This window comes from Oncorhynchus mykiss, chromosome 5, assembly GCF_013265735.2.
Source record: "Oncorhynchus mykiss isolate Arlee chromosome 5, USDA_OmykA_1.1, whole genome shotgun sequence".
Lineage (NCBI taxonomy): Eukaryota > Metazoa > Chordata > Actinopteri > Salmoniformes > Salmonidae > Oncorhynchus > Oncorhynchus mykiss.
In genome coordinates, this window is record NC_048569.1 from 86,792,073 (window position 1) to 86,808,414 (window position 16,342).

A 16,342-nucleotide genomic window follows, 5' to 3' on the forward strand; every position below is an offset into this window, starting at 1 on the left:
TGGCAGAAACACTCTCTCCTCTCTCGCTCTCTCTCTCTCTCTCTCTCTCTCTCTCTCTCTCTCTCTCTCTCTCTCTCTCTCTCTCTCACTGTACTTCTCTTCATAGTGGAACAGAGAGTAGATTTCAGTCCTGTTCTAACATCTATCTAAGTTTCCAGTGTGCCAACTGAGAGCATAATGTCCTTCCCAGAGTAGTGATTTTATTTTATTTTATTAGGATATATTTTAGTCCTCATTTGGACTAATCTTCCAAGAGTCCATAAACATTAAAATACAATTTATAATACGATCACATTTTCATATATAACACACTGTTACAAACAGACATAATACACTGACATATTGACCAGATAAAACAGTCTAAAAAGATAGATTGGTTCTTCATCTACCATAGTCCAGCACAACTTTCCTATGTATTGTATTTAAATGGTTTTAAAGTGTTATTTTAATTTCTATATTGAAAGGTTTCTGGTTTACTCAGATAAATGATTCCATTTCTTTATTGCTCTAAATCAAAATGTTTTTTGCCTATTTCTCTTTTCTGTCTGGATAACACATAAATGGTGGACAATCTATTCCTAGTTCAACTGTCAACTGTATACAGAGTTAAAGAGTTAATGTCGGCCGTTGTTTATGGGAGAAGGATGTCTTCCTGGACTTTATAATGAAATACACGAGGAGCAGGGGCTTGGGAAATAAGCATATGTGTGTGTGTCTGTGTGTGTGTGTATGTGTGTGTGCGTCGTGCGTGCGTGTGTATGTGTGGACTGTTTAACTATACTTGAGAGTATACACAAGAGTAGAACAGAAACAAACATTTGACCAACTGAGGACATTTTGTTAGTCCCCACAAGGTTACATGCTATTTCTAGGGGGTTTATGTTTAAGGTTAGAATTAGTGTTAGGGTTAGAATTAGGTTTAGTGTTAGGGTAAGGAGCTAGGGATAGTTTCAGGGTTAGGAGCGAGTTTTAGGTTTAAAGTTAGGTTTTTGGGTTAAGATTAGGGTTAAGGTTAGGGTATGAGTTGGGGTTAGGGGTTAGGCAAAATAGGATTTTGAATGGGACTGAACTTTCACAGATAAACTCACACACGATTCACACGACTCAAACGACACATGACTCACACGACTCACATGCCACATGACTCACACGACATACACAACTCACACGACTCACACCCCTTACATGACACAAGACTCACACGACTCACAAGACTCACACGACTCAGAGACGTCTTCTCACTACGAGCTTATTCAGTCATGTGACTGAAGCCATGCCAAATGAAACCATATAAGTGCATATGACATCATGAGGCACACACATAACTATTATCATATTGTCACAATAAGCACCCGCTTCTTCATCCTGCTTCAAAACCACATGAACCACCCTGGAACATTATGGCTGAGTGGGGCAGATGCCCTGGAACAATATGGCTGAGTGGGGCAGATGCCCTGGAACATTATGGCTGAGTGGGACAGATGACCTGGAACATTATGGCTGAGTGGGACAGATGACCTGGAACATTATGGCTGAGTGGGACAGATGACCTGGAACATTATGGCTGAGTGGGACAGATGACCTGGAACATTACGGCTGAGTGAGGTAGATGCCCTGTAACATTATGGCTGAGTGGGACAGATGACCTGGAACATTATGGCTGAGTGGGGCAGATGCCATGGAACATTATGGCTGAGTTGTGGCAGATGACCTGGAACATTATGGCTGAGTGGGACAGATGCCCTGGAACATTATGGCTGAGTGGGGCAGATGCCATGGAACATTATGGCTGAGTGGGGCAGATGCCATGGAACATTATGGCTGAGTGGAGCAGATGCCCTGGAACATTATGGCTGAGTGGGACAGATGACCTGGAACATTATGGCTGAGTGAGGTAGATACCATGGAACATTATGGCTGAGTGGGACAGATGCCCTGGAACATTATGGCTGAGTGGGGCAGATGACCTGGAACATTATGGCTGAGTGGGGCAGATGCCATGGAACATTATGGCTGAGTGGGGCAGATGCCATGGAACATTATGGCTGAGTGGAGCAGATGCCATGGAACATTATGGCTGAGTGGGACAGATGCCATGGAACATTGTGGCTGAGTGGAGCAGATGCCCTGGAACATTATGGCTGAGTGGGGCAGATACCATGGCACATTATGGCTGAGTGGGGCAGATGACCTGGAACATTATGGCTGAGTGAGGTAGATACCATGGAACATTATGGCTGAGTGGGGCAGATGACCTGGAACATTATGGCTGAGTGAGGTAGATACCCTGGAAAATGATGGCTGAGTGAGGTAGATACCCTGGAACATTATGGCTGAGTGAGGTAGATACCCTGGAACATGATGGCTGAGTGAGGTAGATACCCTGGAAAATGATGGCTGAGTGGGACAGATGCCATGGAACATTATGGCTGAGTGGGGCAGATGCCCTGGAACATTATGGCTGAGTGAGGTAGATACCATGGAACATTATGGCTGAGTGGAGCAGATGCCCTGGAACATTATGGCTGAGTGAGGTAGATACCATGGAACATTATGGCTGAGTGGGGCAGATGACCCTGGAACATTATGGCTGAGTGGGAAAGATGACCTGTAACATTATGGCTGAGTGAGGTAGATACCCTGGAACATTATGGCTGAGTGAGGTAGATACCCTGGAACATTATGGCTGAGTGAGGTAGATACCCTGGAAAATGATGGCTGAGTGGGACAGATGCCATGGAACATTATGGCTGAGTGGGGCAGATGCCCTGGAACATTATGCCTGACTGAGGTAGATACCCTGGAAAATGATGGCTGAGTGAGGTAGATACCCTGGAACATTATGGCTGAGTGAGGTAGATACCCTGGAACATGATGGCTGAGTGAGGTAGATAAACTGGAAAATGATGGCTGAGTGGGACAGATGCCATGGAACATTATGGCTGAGTGGGGCAGATGCCCTGGAACATTATGGCTGAGTGAGGTAGATACCATGGAACATTATGGCTGAGTGAGGTAGATACCATGGAACATTATGGCTGAGTGGAGCAGATGCCCTGGAACATTATGGCTGAGTGAGGTAGATACCATGGAACATTATGGCTGAGTGGAGCAGATGCCCTGGAACATTATGGCTGAGTGAGGTAGATACCATGGAACATTATGGCTGAGTGGGGCAGATGACCCTGGAACATTATGGCTGAGTGGGAGAGATGACCTGTAACATTATGGCTGAGTGAGGTAGATACCCTGGAACATTATGGCTGAGTGAGGTAGATACCCTGGAACATTATGGCTGAGTGAGGTAGATACCATGGAACATTATGGCTGAGTGGGGCAGATGACCTGGAACATTATGGCTGAGTGGGAGAGATGACCTGTAACATTATGGCTGAGTGAGGTAGATACCATGGAATATTATGGCTGGGCGGAGCAGACGCCCTGGAGAGGACTCACATTACTCCAGGGGTACATACACCCTCGAGCACACACAAGCACACGCACACACACACACGCACATATACACACACACACACGCACGCACGCACGCACAGACAAACACACATATACACACACACTAACAGAGAACATCTAAGGGTAACCCTATCGGTGTCTGGGTTGGGGGCTGAGTGCTGCGGGCTGTGAGTCAGGGGTCAAAGGGGTCATTAACTCTGAGGAGAGCATTAAGTCTCAGAGGCCAAGATCACCTCTCTACACTGACTTTTAACCCCTAACCCCACCACATCCCCCCTGACTGCTGCAGAATGGGATTTCCAGACAGACGTACATACATGCAATGACGCAGGCATGCACACACAGACACAAACACAGGGCTCTGGTCTACATACTAGAGGTTCCAAGATTCCATAGGAAATACAATAACATTACATTTATATGCTTAAAACCCTTTCCTGCAGTCAAATGACCAAAGCACCCTCTAGTGTCCTCATGGGTGGAATATTATTCAAATTATTCATACTTTTCAACAATTATTAATTTTGTAATGTTGAAAATCCAGTGTTTATTTGTCAAACAGTATAGTTATATTTCAGTCTTTTGTGATGTATATAAAGTGTAATTGTAAGGGTTTTCCTGTGGTGAAGGAGAGGCGGACCAAAATGCAGCGTGGTGGTTATTCATGTTTTTAATAAAGACGATACATGAACAGACTAAACAAAACAAGAAAGTGAAAACCTAAACAGTCCTATCTGGTGCAAACACAGAGACAGGAACAATCACCCACAAACACACAGTGAAACCCAGGCTACCTAAGTATGATTCTCAATCAAATGACACCTGCCTCTGATTGAGAACCATACTAGGCCGAAACATAGAAATACCCAAATCATAGAAAAACAAACATAGACTGCCCACCCAACTCACGCCCTGACCATACTAAATAAATCCAAAACAAAGGAAATAAAGGTCAGAACGTGACAGTAATATTGGGATACAAACTCAAAATGTAATACATATCATCTCTATATATGACATGGTACAGGTGTCCCCTTTTTTTAAGCCTAAACCCATAACCATGTGTGTGAGGTGTATACTTGTGTGTGAGGTGTATACTACCAAGAAACACTCTGTGTGACCCCGATTTACCCCACTGCAGTAAAAGGTAACTGGATTATTGGCAGATTTTTTAAAACATGTTTTATTAATTTTGAAATCATGAAAAATATGAATAATATTCCACCCTTTGGTCATTTGACTGCAGGAAAAGGCTATACTGATAATCACAGGATGTTTGACTGACTGGGCTGCTACCATACATACAGACAGACAGACAGACGGACGGACGGACGGACGGACAGACAGACGCACGCACACACACACATATAATCTTTTGACAGAGAGTGTAGAGTCTGGAGTGTGTCCAGCAAGCTGTGGTGTGTTGTGTGTCACAGGGAACGGGACAGCACTGAGATGGCTAAATGACAAGGAATAGTACACAACAATGCTACCTCCAAGTCCCGGTCCGCATCATGAGCCAGCAGCAAATTACAACCCTGGTCTGTCCAAAAGACCTGCACAGACCAACATCCCTCGCCCAGCAACTCTGTCCCAGAAGGCTTTAGGTTAAAAAGCCATGTCCAGATCAGTCAAACAAAAAACGTATTTAAAAAAAAAACGTAGGTCCTAAGTCCACTAACCACCATCCGCCACAAAGCATGTTCTCTGGAGGTGGTTCCTGTCTGTGTGTGCATGGTGAGAGGCTGAGGGCGTCACATGCTGGGAGGCCAAAAGGCCCAGTGAGTGTGGTTGCTATTTGGATAAACAGTGTGGATGTTCAGGCCTTTATGTTCCACACTAACAACACACTCTGTGAAGGGGGAATGTCTGTAGTAACAGTTTATAAAGGCTAATTACAGGAAAGACTTCTCCTTTAAACTGACTGTGAGCAGCAACCGACTGTGTTTGCCTAGGCTAAGCTTACATCTTGGGTCCTGTCAGAGAGAGAGAGAGGAGAGGAGAGAGAGATAGAGAGAGGGGGGGGAGAGGGAGAGGAGAGAGATCTCGAGAGAGGGGGGAGAGGGAGAGGAGAGGAGAGAGAGAGAGAGAGAGGGGGGAGAAGGAGAGGGAGAGGAGAGAAGAGGAGAGAGAGAGAGAGAGAGAGAGAGAGAGAGAGAGCAGAGGTAGTTATAACTACAGGCTAGAAACCCTGAGGTCTACACACACACACACACACACACACACACACACACACACACACACACACACACACACACACACCGTCTACTGGTCTTGTTGGCTTTAAACAGGTCTGGCCGTGTAAAGCCATAAAACAGTGACAGGAGGCTGTTTTACCGTTGGACCACTGATGTGTGTGTGTGTGTATGTGTGTATGTGTGTGTGTGTGTGTGTGTGTTTGTGTGTGTGTGTGTGTTTGTTTGTCTCTGTCTGTGTGTGTGTGTGTGTGTGTGTGTGTGTGTGTGTGTGTGTGTGTGTGTGTGTGTGTGTGTGTGTGTGTGTGTGTGTGTGTGTGTGCGTGAGCCTGCCTGCCCTTCGTTCCCAGTCATCCATGGGGGAGAGACACCAGAGAACATTAGGAAGATGGATCTCCCTGAAATCCAATCTGTTTTTACTATAAAGGTAAGACATCAGCCACACTGCTGCTAAAGCCTTGACCTCAGAGACAGGAGAGGGCCGAGGGGTCGGAGACAGGAGAGGGCCGAGGGGGCAGAGACAGGAGAGGGCCGAGGGGGCAGAGACAGGAGAGGGCCGAGGGGGCAGAGACAGGACAGGGCCGAGGGCGCAGAGACAGGAGAGGGCCGAGGGGTCAGAGACAGGAGAGGGCCGAGGGGGCAGAGACAGGAGAGGGCCGAGGGGGCAGAGACAGGAGAGGGCCGAGGGGGTAGAGACAGGAGAGGGCCGAGGGGGTAGAGACAGGAGAGGGCCGAGGGGGCAGAGACAGGAGAGGGCCGAGACAGGAAAGGGCCGAGGGGGCAGAGACAGGAGAGGGCCGAGGGGGTAGAGACAGGACAGGGGGGGCAGAGATTGTGGGCTCTGACTGTTGACAAACGTACAAAAGTCAACTCCATCTGTGTGTTAGCTCATCCTATTCAAGGCCATTCTGTTTTCTTTTCTGGAAAAACTACATCTAAAGGAGGAAAGTTGATAAAGGTGTGTGAAGACATGAGGTATGATGTTTCAGACCACATTTTCGACTCACAAAAGAGTCAGAGACTTTACTGGTTGTACTGGTCAGTGAATCAGTCCACCTAGAATAAAATAAACTTCTGGTTTGACTGCTGCGGAGTTGTATTTTATCATTCTATTGGAATCTGTAAATGCACATACAGCCTTGTAAATGCTTTCCACAGCCCCTAAAACACAGGGAGTCCTGAGCCTATGGAGATGTCAATGTTATGTTGCACGCTCAACACAGAGGAGCAAGGCTAATGGATTTGGTTCTCCAAAGCTAACGGAGGCAACTCAGCGCCTCTGGAGGCCAATAAACATCCCTCAAATTCCCCAAAACCTCATTCCCTCTCTTCCTCTCTATCCTGTAGATCCAACCGTTCCCTCTCTTCTTCTCTCTTCTGTAGTTTCCTGGCATTCCTTACACTGAGGAATCCTCTTCCTAGCAGGCTTGTCAATAAGACCGTCAGAGATTTGGGAGCAGACCGGATTGAATGTGGGATATGAACTCTAAACTAGGCTTCTCTACATTCTATATACAGTATCTAACCCTGGTTCTGATGACCGTACTGGGGCGCTGACATCCCTCTTAGTGAGCATTAGACTCATGCAGTAATAGGATGGGACACAGGGACCTTGTGGGAACACAAAGGCAGGGCATCAAAACTGAAACTCTATTTACCGGCAGACATATCGGCTGTTTTCATATTGTCTTTGGTATTAATCTTCCCAATCCATTTATTGGACACTTACAATGAGTGTACAAAACATTAGGAACACCTACTCTTTCCATGACATAGACCAGGGGTACTCAAGTACAATTTGAGAAGGTCTGGTCACACACATTTCCTAGGTGACAAGAGTCCAGACAGAGAATGACATTTATCAGCATAGAAACAAACCCCCAACCAAACTGTTCACACCCCTCTTGTTGTCAGAGAGAACTTTTTGCTGTTTTAAAGCAAATCTCCTGCTAATCTACGCATTCTTCCATGTCTTATGTGTGTTCATATGACACCAGGGTCCGAAGCCTGACCGAGTAAAGAAACAATATATACACAGTAACAGTCATTCCAGGGTTTTTCTTTATTTTTACTATTTTCTACATTGTAGAATAATAGTGAAGACATCAAAACCACAAAATAAGACATACGGAATCATGTAGTAACCAAAAAAGTGTTTAACAAATCAAAATATATTTGACATTTGAGATTCTTCAAGTAGCCACCATTTGCCTTGATGACAGCTTTGCACACTATTGGCATTCTCTCAACCAACTTCATGAGGTCACCTGGAATGCATTTCAATTAACAGGTGTGCCTTGTTAAAAGTTCATTTGTGGAATTTCTTTCCTTCTTTCTTGAGCCAATCAGTTGTTTTGTGACAAGGTAGGGGAGGTATACAGAAGATATACAGCCCTATTTGGTAAAATACCAAGTCCATATTATGGAAAGAACAGCTCAAACAAGCAAAGAGAAACAACAGTCCATCATTACTTTAAGACATGAAGGTCAGTCAATACGGAACATTTCAAGAACTTTGAAAGTTTCTTCAAGTGCAGTTGCAAAATCCATCAAGCGCTATGATGAAACTGGCTCTCATGAGGACAGCCACAGGAAAGGAAGACCCAGAGTTACCTCTGCTGCAGAGGATACGTTCATTAGAGTTAACTGCAACTCAGATTGCAGCCCAAATAAATGCTTCACAGAGTTAAAGTAAGAGACACATCTCAACATTAACTGTTCAGAGGAGACTGAGTGAATCAGGCCTTCTTGGTCAAACTGCTGCAAAGAAACTACTACTAAAGGTCACCAATAAAAAGAAGAGACTTGCTTTGGTCAAGTAACACGAGCAATGCACATTAGACCGGTGGAAATCTGTCCTTTGGTCTGATTAGTCCAAATGAAGCATGGAGGAGGAGGTGTGATGGTATGGGGTGCTTTGCTGGTGACACTGTCTGGGATTTAGAATTCAAGGAACACTTAATCAACATGGCTACCACAGCATTCTGCAGCGATACACCATCCAATCTAATTTGCGTTTAGTGAGACTATCATTTGTTTTTCAACAGGACAGAAGGGGTTCCCACATATTCTGAGCACTTTTGCTGCTTTTTCTGTGTAAGGGCTATTTTACCAAGAAGGAGAACGGTGGAGTGCTGCATCAGATGACCTGGCCTCCACATTCACCCAACCTCAACCCAATTGAGATGGTTTGGGATGAGTTGGACCGTGGAGTGAAGGAAAAGCAGCAAAAGTGCTCAGCATATGTGGGAACCCCTTCAGGACTGTTGGAAAAACATTCCTCAGGAAGCTGGTTCAGAGAATGCCAAAGCATGCAAAGCTGTCATCAAGGTTAAGGGAGGCTACTTTGAAGAATTTCTTAAACACTTTTTTGGTTACCACATGATTCCATATGTGTTATTTCATAGTTGTCAAGTTCTGACCTTAGTTCCTTTATTATGTCTTTGTTTTAGTTTGGTCAGGGCGTGAGTTGGGGTGGGTAGTCTATGCTCTTTTTTATTTGTTGTGTTTATGTGTTTGGCCTGATATGGTTCTCAATCAGAGGCAGGTGTTGTTCGTTGTCTCTGATTGAGAATCATACTTAGGTAGCCTGTTTTCCCCATTTTAGTTGTGGGTGATTATTTTCTGTTTAGTGTTTTTCGTCACCTTACAGGACTGTTCGTTTGTCATTTGTTGTTATTGTTCAGTGTTCAGTTGTTTTATTAAAAATATGAACACTTACGACGCTGTGCTTTGGTCCTCCTCTCCTTCCACCGAAGACAACCGTTACAGAATCACCCACCACAACCGGACCAAGCAGCGTTGTAACCAGGAGCAGAGGGTTCTGGACTCCTGGACATGGGAGGAGATTTTGGACGGAAAGGGACCCTGGGCACAGGCTGGGGAATATCGCCCCCGGGAAGAGCTGGAGGCAGCCAAAGCCGAGTGGCGACATTATGAGGAGCTAGCACGGCAGCGCAACAGGGACGAGAGGCAGCCCCAAAAATTCCTTGGGGGGAGCACACGGGGAGTGTGGCTAAGTCAGGTAGGAGACCTGAGCCAACTCCCCGTGCTTACCGTGGAGAGAGGTGGACCGGGCAGGCACCGTGTTATGCCGTGAGGCGCACGGTGTCCCCAGTGCGCAGGCATAGCCCGGTGCGCTACATCGCAGCTCCTCGTATCGGCCGGGCTAGAGTGGGCATCGAGCCAGGTGCTATGAAGCCGGCTCAGTGCATCTGGTCTTCAGTGCGTCTCCTCGGCCCGGGGTATATGGCACCAGCCCTACGCACGGTGTCCCCGGTTCACCAGCACAGCCCAGTGCGGTCTGTTCCACCCCCCCGCACTGGCCGGGCTACGGGGAGTATCCAGCCAGGACAGGTTGTGCAGGCTCGGTGCTCGAGACCTCCAGTGCGCCTCCACGGTCCGGTCCATCCGGTTTCTCCTCCACGCACCAGGCCTCCGGTGGCAGCCCCACGCACCAGGCTGTCTCTCCGTCTCCTCCCTCCAGGTGCTCCCGCCTGTCCAGCGCTTCCAGAGTCTTCCCCCTGTCCAGCGCTTCCAGAGTCTTCCTCCTGTCCAGCACTTCCAGAGTCTTCCTCCTGTCCTGAGCTTCCAGAGCCGCCCGTCTGTCCTGAGCTGCCAGAGCCGCCCGTCTGTCCTAAGCTGCCAGAGCCGCCCGTCTGTCCTGAGCTGCCAGAGCCGCCCGTCTGTCCTGAGCTGCCAGAGCCGCCCGTCTGTCCTGAGCTGCCAGAGCAGCCCATCTGTCCTGAGCTGCCAGAGCCGCCCGCCAGTCAGGAGCTGCCAGTGCCGCTTGTCAGTCAGGAGCCGCCCTTCACTCCGGAGCTGCCGGAATCGCCCTTCACTCCGGCGCTGCCGGAACACTTACTTATGAACACTTACCACGCTGCGCTTTGTTCCTCCTCTCCTTCCACCGAAGACAACCGTTACAGTAGTTTTGATGTCTTCACTGTTATTCTACAATGTAGAAAATAGTAAAAATAAAGAAAAACGCTTGAATGTGTAGGTGTGTCCAAACTTTTGACTGGTACTATATATTTATATGGACCTGCGGTCCGGATCCGCCAGTTGAGTATGGGAGACATAGACTGACCAGGTGAATCCAGGTGAAAGCTATGATCCCTTATTGATGTAATTGTAATCAGGGTAGATGAAGGGGAGGAGAAAGGTTTAATAAAGATTTTCAAGCCTTGAGACAATTGAGACATGGATTGTGTATGTGTTCCATTCAAACGGTGAATGGGCAAGACAAAAGATTTAAGTGTCTTTGAACGGGGTATGGTAGTAGGTGCCAGGCGCTCCGGTTTTAGTGTGTCAAGAACTGCAACACTGCTAGGTTTTTCACGCTAAAAGTTTCAGGACATCCAGCCAACTTGACACAACAGTGGGAAGCATTGGAGTCAACAAGGGCAAGCATCTCAGTGGAAAGCTTTCAACACCTTGTAGTCCATACCCGACAAATTGAGGTTGTTCTGAGGGAAAAAGGGAGTGCAACTCAATATTAGGAAGGAGATCCTAATATTTTGTACCCACAGTGTAGATCTCTTTAAAGCTGCAATTCATTAACTCTTTGCTAATTCTTTTGATTTACATTGAAGTTGAGATGTTTTTACCACACATGCACGCACGCACGCACCAACGCACGCACACACGCACACACGCACACACACACACACACACACACACACACACACACACACACACACACACACACACACACACACACACACACACACACACACACACACACACACACACACACACACACACACACACACACACACAGGGGAGAGGAGATGGACGGCTGAGGCCTGGTTCTATCTTGATGCTTCTGATGGTGTTGACAGACAAGGATATGAGCTGTCACCACTGTTTACTCACAGGTGTTTACGTCTGGTTTGGAGACGTCTCTGCCTTGTTAGTGGAGGATCTGTTTCTCTCTATCCACAGGAAGTCTTCTAGAGGGGGATCCTCTCTAAGCCTCTCTTCTTTTCTCTTTTCTTCTGCTCCTCTGCTCTCCTCTCCTTTCCAAACCTCTGCTCTGCTCTCCTCTCCAAACCTCTCATCTCATCTCCAAACCTCTGCTCTGCTCTCCTCTCATCTCCAAACCTCTCCTCTCATCTACTCTCCAAACCTCTCATCTCATCTTCAAACCTCTCCTATCATCTACTCTCCAAACCTCTCCTCTCATCTACTCTCCAAACCTCTCCTCTCATCTACTCTTCAAACCTCTCCTCTCCTCTCATCTCATCTTCAAACCTCTCCTCTTATCTACTCTCCAAACCTCTCCTTTGTAAACCTTTCCAAACCTCTCTTCTCCAAACCTCTCCTCTCCAAACCTTTCCTCTCTCTGAACCTCTCCTCTACTCTCATCTCCAAACCTCTCCTCTACTCTCCTCTACAAACCTCTACAAGTATCTCCAAGCCTCTCAAAGCCCCAAGTGAAAGAACCACTGAGCGAGAGAGAGAGAAAGGACAATCGAGACGACTCTTCTCGAGTAATTGGGTTTCCAACTCAAAACAAAGCTTTTAAGGTTTGAGAAGAAGATCGAGACACAGAAAAACAGCTCTGTTTATCATTATCGTCCACTTTGAGATTGTGTGCATTCCTCTTATCTTCATGCAATATGTTTTTATGTCCAGTCTTTTATTTTTCGGTGCAATAAACAATAAAAAAAAAACATTGCATGTGTACAGCTACAGTGTTGTTGTGAGCCTACATTAAACAAGATAAGCCAGAGAGACGTGAGTGTCAAACCCCATGAAGACATCTGAACTGCATGTGTGGGTGCCTGGGTAATGATACCTCAGTGACAATGGAAACAAAATGGCCGCCAGCGGCTGGGGTCGGCCGGGTCTGTGGGTCCCAGTGGCCCGTGACCACATAGAGAACGGATAGAGAACAGGGCCACTGAGGGACTTCATTAGAACACAATGGAGAAAGGACCCCTCATGAGTCCTCATGTTACCCTGAGTGGAACAATACAGGCCTCTGTCACAGAGCAGGGGAGCAGGGGACAGAGAGAGAAAAGGACTTAGTGCTGTTATTCTCTCAGAGAGAGAGGTAAGAGGAAGCAGGGAGAAAAGGAGTGAGAGGATAGGGACAGAAAATAGATGCCAGTGAAAGTGATGGACATGTCCATCAACATTACAGTAGTCGTCACGGCAGGTATGGGGATATTATTATGCCCATCAGATCAGGTAAGACTAGTGCTTCCTCAGGGACAGGAAAGGATTAGGATGTGGAGAGAGACAGAGACCCACCCCAATCCCATCACTCTTCACTGTGACCTCTGACCTAGTGACATCACATCCCGGTTGGAGGAATCAGCAAGGAACAAGATGCAGATCTGCAACAGAATCCGCCAACCTGGAATTCTTTAGCTGAGATTTTAGAAAATAAAACAATGTTGGGAAAAGTTTTGAGAGAGTCAGATTGGAAGTCAAAAGAGCTCCATCCACAAATCCTGGTCGTGTTTACAGACGCTCAGCTCACTGATTTACTAAACACAAGGAGCTGAGGGTCAGACTGGTAGGAGTCCATTACAACTCAGAGAGAGAGGGAGGAAGGGAGAGAGGAAGAGAGTGAGAGAGTGTGTGTGTGTGTGTGTGTGTGTGTGTGTGAGAGAGAGAGAGAGAAACGGAGAGAGAGAGAAAGAGAGAGGAAAAAGAGAGGTACTTCAAGAAAACAGTGGTTTTTTTTGTTGTCTCCACTGACCCATTATGTATACAGATCCCTCAAAAACAAACAGAGCTGGCAGAGAGAAGCAGGGAGGATGTAAGATAGATAAATATGAGAGAGTGGAAGAAAAGGAGGGCGGGCTGGAAAAGATTCCCTCCAGACGGTGTGGTAGACTAGAGCGCTAGCGTCTCAAACAAACACTGTTGTTAGGGCTCATCATGAAGGGCCCTAGGTCTGCCAGGCCAAACCAACCGCCTGCTTCTCCTTCCAACCCACTCTCCCTGTCCTTTAGCTAGGAACCAAAACATCACATAGAAACTGTTGTGGAGTAATAACAGGAAAAGTAGGAACAATTATAAACAAGAAGAGGAAGAAAGGAATCGCTGAGAGCAACCAAGGTACTGTAAGAATGACAGCTATTCAACTGGTTGATTTACACCCCAATGTGTAGTAGATCACAGATCACAGACAAAAGACGTGTACATACAGGAACCTGAGAACACATGTTTGGCTCGACAAGGTGGTGAAGCGGGTACTTAGAGAACAAGAAGACGCATGTTAAACATGAAGCAGGACTTCTTTGGGTAGAGGAGTTCATCCTTAACAAGAGCCATTAGCAGTCACTCACTCAAGGCATAGATCACAGGGAAGGAAAACACTGTCGCACCGTATCAGCCTTGGAGCGGTCCGTCTGTATAAATCATCCCCTTTCTACCAAATTGTCTATCGGAGAAAGAGAAAGGCCTTTCCTGGGGTCTAAGAGAGTAACTGTCTTTCATGGACAGAAACAGTTGTGTCTGGGTCGTCCTGCAGTAAAACTTTTACCTTAAGGTTTGTCTATGAGGGAGAAAGAAAGGTTTGCTAAATGAGCAGAATATTAACCTTCATCATTAAAAGAAAAGACAGAAACCTAAAAATAGTCCATGAGTAAAGAGTGTCCATACAGGGTTGTAGAAGCAGCGTTGCTCAGACACAGACACAGGAGGAGGCTTGTAGGGCTGAGGCTGCTGCTCCAACAGAGTCCAGAGGATTCAGTGGTGATCACCCAATAAAAGTGAATTTACAGGCCACCCGTCCTCTTAAAGCAAATGGGAGTAAGGCATCATTCACCCTGAAAACAGGGCAGAGAAAGAACCCCTCAGAGCTTTCATTCATATTTACAGTTATTGCTCTCAGAACGCGTGTCTGCCCTTCTGTGTTGTTCAAATGGAAAACTCTGTTCAAGGCCTTGGCAAAAACTCAAGGGGGGTAAATGGAGAGGGAGGGAGGGAGGGAGAAAGGGGGAGGGAGGGAGAAAGGGGGAGGGAGGATAAGAGGGGAGACTGGGGCTGGCCTGAAGGACACTTTGGGGCCTGAGGTTTAGCTAAGTTAAACAATCTTGGCTGCTCTGTCCCTACGTAACCAAACTAGAGGCTAGCTTAAGTCTACAGAACACATCCTATCTGAATTAACGTGGATCACGACTGAATACATCTCTGTTTATCTGAACATCTGGAGAAAATAAACCAAACCGCAGACATCTAATGTATCCTCTTCATTCATGGGTACAACCTCAATAACCCAGTGATGTGAAAGTATTATAATGCAGTAACATGAAGGCGTGACAACGAGAAAAATAAAACAGATGATCTCAGAGTCCACAGCACTATAGCTCAGCATTGAATCAGTTGTCACAACCTCGCTTGTGTCTCTGATGTTAAATCATAAATCTAAATCCTTTCTCCTTATCTTTCTTTCTTTCACTCTTGCTCTCAGGTCTGTCATCCGATCCCTCTAATATTGTAATTTTTGAAATAATTTATTAGACACTCTTATTCAGTGCGACTTACAGTGTTGAGTGACGTGCATACATTTTTGTAAGGCAACAGGTGGAGAGTCTTTGTGTTGTAGTCTAATAGATTTAGCCCCAGGTGGGAGCAGGAGCCCACAGATAAGCCGATGCCTGGCCCAGAGTCAGGCATCATGTCTGACCTGGGCCCCTGTGTCAGTATACACACTCAGCTGTGGGTTCACTGCATTCACCATTTACAGTGTAGAGGGTACCATCTTTGCCCTCCTGTTGTTTTGTACCCCTTTTGAGTCAGAGTACACTACCTTTGCCCCTGCCTCTGTCCTACATGACAAAGCATTGCATTGTGTTCAGACAGACCTCTAGTGAACAGATCTATTAAACTATTTCCAGATGTTTTAGAATACCAAAACATCCCGTATGTTAATGCAACAAAATTAGAGCAACAAAGACATGATGACCATGATGACCTTTAGTACGGAGAGATGTCAGCTAGTCAACAGGGCTCTGAATTAGAACCTTAGAAGTTCTCTTACACCACTCTAGGACACATCCAGACTGGCTCTTTACTACAACCAGTGGAGCTGTTTCCTACAATAGTTCTGTTACACCACTCTAGGACACATCCAGACAGGTTCTTTACTACAACCAGTGGAGCTGTTTCCTGCAATAGTTCTGTTACACCACTCTAGGACACATCCAGACGGGCTCTTTACTACAACCAGTGGAGCTGTTTCCTACAATAGTTCTGTTACACCACTCTAGGACACATCCAGACGGGCTCTTTACTACAACCAGTGGAGCTGTTTCCTACAATAGTTCTGTTACACCACTCTAGGACACATCCAGACGGGCTCTTTACTACAACCAGTGGAGCTGTTTCCTACAATAGTTCTCTTACACCACTCTAGGACACATCCAGACTGGGTCTTTACTACAACCAGTGGAGCTGTTTCCTACAATAGTTCTGTTACACCACTCTAGGACACATCCAGACGGGCTCTTTACTACAACCAGTGGAGCTGTTTCCTACAATAGTTCTGTTACACCACTCTAGGACACATCCAGACGGGCTCTTTACTACAACCAGTGGAGCTGTTTCCTACAATAGTTCTGTTACACCATTCTAGGACACATCCAGACGGGCTCTTTACTACAACCAGTGGAGCTGTTTCCTACAATAGTTCTGTTACACCACTCTAGGAC

The 16,342-nt window shown here is 46.4% G+C and overlaps 1 protein-coding gene across 1 annotated transcript in view; it reads right to left on the reverse strand.

The window, feature by feature from the left end:
• ror1 (receptor tyrosine kinase-like orphan receptor 1) overlaps positions 1–16,342 on the reverse strand; it is a 279,763-nt gene that overhangs the window by 28,701 nt on the left and 234,720 nt on the right. The window lies entirely within an intron of this gene.